The sequence below is a fragment of the Macaca thibetana genome, chromosome 13 (assembly GCF_024542745.1).
Source record: "Macaca thibetana thibetana isolate TM-01 chromosome 13, ASM2454274v1, whole genome shotgun sequence".
In the NCBI taxonomy this organism is placed as follows: domain Eukaryota; kingdom Metazoa; phylum Chordata; class Mammalia; order Primates; family Cercopithecidae; genus Macaca; species Macaca thibetana.
Genome location: NC_065590.1, coordinates 65,003,647 through 65,008,998, shown reverse-complemented (window position 1 = coordinate 65,008,998; position 5,352 = coordinate 65,003,647).

Sequence of the window (5,352 nt, the reverse complement as noted above, 5' to 3'; positions counted from 1 at the left end):
ATTCCAAAGAGATAAAGAGAAAGGCTAATAAGGCATCTCTTTGACGCACACTTTCTCTCTCTGTTTTGTTTTGTTCTGTTTTTGGTTCACAGGTATCCTCAGCCTCAATATAGACTCGTATGTAAATCTATGTAAGCCTGTGAGTTTGTTTCTTTCCATAAATATTCAACAATGCAAATCCTACCCCCAAAACTGCCTTCTTTGACCCATTTCCTGTATTCCTGTGTCTGTTATCTTCAGATCTCTCCACCTGACTGTCCTCATTATTGAAACGTCATATTTTGACCTCAACACTTCATAGTTGCTGGTGTGACTTCCTCTATGTTTGAAATGTTTTCTCAGTTACTGCCCTAAGTAAAAAGCAAACACAACAAGTTAGGGCTTGGCTATCTTTTTTTTTTTCTTTCAAAAAAGAGCTATTTATTACTAAGGCAAGTCTACAATAACACTAAAAGTATTCAAAAAGAAAAACATCACTCATATTTCTGCCACTTACCACAACCACTTTCTTTTCTCCCAGATTTTCTTCCAGTCTTCAGTCAGATATAGAAATATTTTACATAAGCATAATTATAATGTTCATGTAATTTTTGTGTTCCACTTTTTGTTTAACATCACCTAATAAACATTTTCTTGTCCTTGCATACTCTACCTAATGATCTTTTTTTGTGGCTTCGTGGTTTCCCATGGATATGCCATAACTTGTTTAATCATTTCCCCTGCTGCTATGGATTAAGTTGTTTCCAGTTTTTAACTATTATAAGTGGTTCTTTTTTTCTCTCTCTCTGAGATAGAGTCTAGCTCTGTCATCAGGCTGGAGTGCAATAGCATGATCTCGGCTCACTGTAACCTCCAACTCCCTGGTTCAAGATTCTCCTGCCTCAGCCTCCTGAGTAGCCGGGATTACAGGAGCGTGTCGCCACGCCTAGCTAAATTTTGTATTTTTAGTACACATGGGGTTTCACCATGTTGGCCAGGATGGTCTCAATCCCCTGACCTCATGATCTGCCTGCCTCAGCTTCCCAAAGTGCTGGAATTATAGGCGTGAGCCCAGCCATAACTATTATAAGTGGTTCTTCTATAAACATCTAGTGCATGTAAAGATTTCCCTTCTTCTTTTTAATTATTTCCTTTGTAGAAATGTCCAGGAGGGCTGTTGCCAAGTTGAAGGCTTTGAATGATTTTCAGGGATGATGAGCTCTTAAAAAGGCAGTGCCACAGAAGTTCATAACACATGTTATATCTTGATTTATAAAACTAATGATGGGGCCTGGCGCAGTGGCTTACACCTGTAATCCCAGCACTTTGGGAGCCTGAGCCAGGCAGACTGCTTGAGGTCAGGGGTTTTTGAGACCAGCCTGGCCAACATGGTGAAACCCCGTCTCTACTAAAACCACAAACATTAGCCTGGCATGGTGGCAGGCGACTATAATCTCAGCTACTTGGGAGGCTGAGGCAGAAGAATCACTTGAATCCAGGAGGCGGAGGTTGCAGTGAGCTGATACTGCACCACTGCACTCCAGTCTGGGTGACGGAGTGAGACTCTGTCTCAAAAATAAATAAATATGAATAAATAAATTAAAATAAAACTAATGATGATACAGAAGGGCCAAGATACTTCATAAAGCATCACTAACTGTCCATTCTCATATTCCAGAGCAGTCCAAGCAATGCACAATAAATACATCTACATCGCCTTATTCTTTATTCTACTGATGCCCATTAAAAGAAAATTAACCAAATTTTTCCCGTATTTCAAGTGAAAATCTTTTGGAATAAGTTTCAAGAAACTCAAGAGCAAAGCCATGAGCTAACCAAAGATCCACTTTCTGAGATAAATCTTGTCTTAGAAAGGAAATGAAGGCATACAATGTGTGTGGCAGGAGGGGCCATGAGGAGGGGGCTCAGGTCAGATATGATCGGAACGCTAGTGTCACAGTTGTCTCCTGTAAACTGGTCTCTGGGAGCTGGGTCAAGGCAGCAGAGTTGAAAGCCAAACACAGACAGCAGCTGTTGAGGATGTAAAGTCTCTGGACAGAGTGGATAGGGAGCTGGGTGTGGTCACCCAGAAGCCAATTTCCACCCCACCCTGCAGACCTAGCGACTGGGGCTGAGAAGAAAGAACTTCCCGTGTTGCATTCCAGCCCTCCTGGTTGGGCTTAGTGAGACTGCCAAAGACTGGCTGCAAGCTGCCTGATTGTACTGCACACACCTCCCTCAATGGTGTCCCAGCTGGAAAACACTGAGGCTTTTAAGAATACCAGGTCCAGATGGCCAGGATAGGATGCAGGATTGACCTGCAACTGCCACTCTGGGCACCAGGTACAAATAGATCTCACTGAAGTCCTGGAGGGACTGAGTGAAACTGCAGGGGTATGTGGGTCTTTCCCATGTTGCACAAATCCGTGCTGAGCAGCATAGGTGACACTGATCCCTTCCACAATTTCCCAGAACATTTGTCAAGAGCCTGAAAGGGCTGCATCACTGAGTAGGGAATCTTCATTATTCATTTCAACATCACTTTTCTTGGAAACCTTGACTACTCCACTCTCCAGAAATAATCCATCAAACTTTTCTTTTTGTTGAAGTCATACTGCAAAAACTCCCATAATCAAATTCCCCACATTAGGATCCCTGTTTATTATGTAACAATAGAGTCAAGAGGGAAAAGACTGAATCAGACATCGACATTTTTTTCTCTCTCTCTGTTTTAACTTTTTGTCATGAACATTTTCAAACACACACAAAGTGAGAGAAATGTAAAAATGAACCCGGATGTACCCACCACCCAGCTTGGACAATCTCAACATATACCAATCTTGTTTTATCTATTGCCCCTCACCCCCACAACTATGCACACTTTTCTCTTTTTTTTGGCTGGAATTTTAAAATGCAAGTCCCAGACATAGCATCACTTCACTAATACATACTTCAGCATGCATCTCTAACTAATAAGGGCTTTCTTTTTTTTTTTGTTTGGAGATGGAGTTTCATTCTTGTTGGCCAGACTGGAGTGCAATGACACAATCTTGGCTCACTGCAACCTCCACCTCCGGGGTTAAAGCGATCCTCCTGCCTCTGCCTCCTGAGTAGCTGGGATTACAGGCACTTGCCACCATGCCCGGCTAATTTTCTGTAGTTTTAGTAGAGATGGGGTTTCACTATGTTGGCCAGGCTGGTCTCAAACTCTTGACCTCAGGCGATCCGCCTGCCTTGGCCTCCCAGAGTGCTGGGATTACAAGCATGAGCCACTGAGCCTGGCCAGGACTTTCATTTTTAACATAACCTCTGTAGACACTAGTATTTATTTAGTATCTATTGGTATCTATTTACCATTTAGCATTTAGTATTAATGGGAGCCATTACAGTAAGACTCTTTACATTGTTTATTTCATAAAATCTCAGATCAGCAAAGAAACACCTTGGAAATTCACAAACTCCCCAGGAGAAAGAAAGAAATGCCAGGGCCCTAACAACATTGTTATTTGCATTTTACTCATAAGGAAAGGTGCTTAGCCAACTCGAGGTAAGCTGTGGAAAGGCTGCAGTCCAAGAGCCTTCAGAACTTGAAACAAGAGGCATGTCAGAGCCCGACTTTGCTCCATCCCCTCTGAGTAGTCAAGGTATTGAAAGAGCATCACTTCCTCATTTGAAAACCACCTTTAAAAACACACACACACGGCCGGGCGCGGTGGCTCAAGCCTGTAATCCCAGCACTTTGGGAGGCCGAGGCGGGCAGATCACAAGGTCAGGAGATCGCGACCACAGTGAAACCCCGTCTCTACTAAAAATACAAAAAATTAGCCGGGCGCGGTGGCGGGCGCCTGTAGTCCCAGCTACTCAGGAGGCTGAGGCAGGAGAATGGCGGGAACCCGGGAGGCGGAGCTTGCAGTGAGCCGAGATCGCACCACTGCACTCCAGCCTGGGCAACAGCGTGAGACTCCGTCTCAAAAAAAAAAAAAAAAAAAAAAAAACACACACACACACACACACACACACTTTACGCCTATCATTTGAAGTTATATTGTCAAGATAGAAACACGCTTCTCGGGAAGGTAGTACCTTGAAAATAGAAACTATTCAGCAAAAACGTTTTTGAAAAATCCAAGGTACATTTCCACTGATCAGGCTTGTCTGCGAATGGAGCAGAGGGAAAATGCTGCTTCACACAAAAGCAATCTCAGTATAAATATTTCTGTTTGCTGTGCACTCTTCCTTTGTCATCTCTGTCCTTTATACATGAAAGCTCAGGAGATTTAGGCACAGCAGCTACATTGGGTTGACTTACCTGAATAAAGGAGTGGGGACTACACAAACATGGAATTTGGAGTGAGCCTTTGCCTCAAGGACAGACTGATAAATCCATTCTGAGTCACAAAGATGCCACACAGGCTTTGGGCTACTACCTGTGGCTGGACCTTCTGACCCCAGGCTCCTAGATACCCCCATAGACAGTCACAACATGCTGTTGATTTTCCCTTCAAAAACTCTTATGCCTTCTTCTTGTTGCCCTCCTCCAGGTTCTCATCACTTTATGCAAGATTATGCCAGGGACTGGGATGTGTTATACAAAAGAGCTGCCAGGAGCTGCAGTGTGGGTGATGGCTATGCCTAACAAGAGGGACGGATGTTAGGATCTGGGCCAGCACTGCACAGAGTACTCACTAAAACTGAGCTGTGGCATATGCTTTGGTGGGTGTTTGCTCTGCCTGGAGCACCCTGTAGTTGTCTGTTTGACTTGCCCCTCAGCCCACTCTGCTTCTTTCAAGTCTCTGCACAAGCATCCCATTCTTGAGGGGGCCATCCCTGGCCACACTATGTCAGACAGCACACCCGCTGCCACTCTTGAGCCCTTTATTCTGCCTTATTTGCCTCTATCCTCCTTATCACAACCAGATACAATAAATTTATTATTTGTTTTGTGTTTTGGTCACTACCATATCCCCTGCACCTAGAACAGTGCCAGGTATATGGCAAGGATTCAACACATTTTTGCAGAATGAGTGATCTCCTTGAAAACGAGATCTTGTCCTCTTATTCTACCACACGACTGATCTAAGCATGCCCTAATTATGGAATGCCCCGTTTTGGAGGAGGGGCTCCTCTGGAAATCCACAGAGAGATACAAACGGGCTTTCCAGAGCCAGCACTCACCCTGAACATCTAACTGTTCTAAAAGGAATGTAGATTTCTTAAATCTGCATCCTCTGTGACTGCCCCAGAGCTTGTGACTACCAGCTCCTAACCATGCATTCTGTTCCTATCCTTTGTTCCTAACCTTCAGGATCCTTGTGAAGCTTCCCGATGGCCTGATGCTAACAAACTCTCAAGCACATACACTTTAAGAATAAT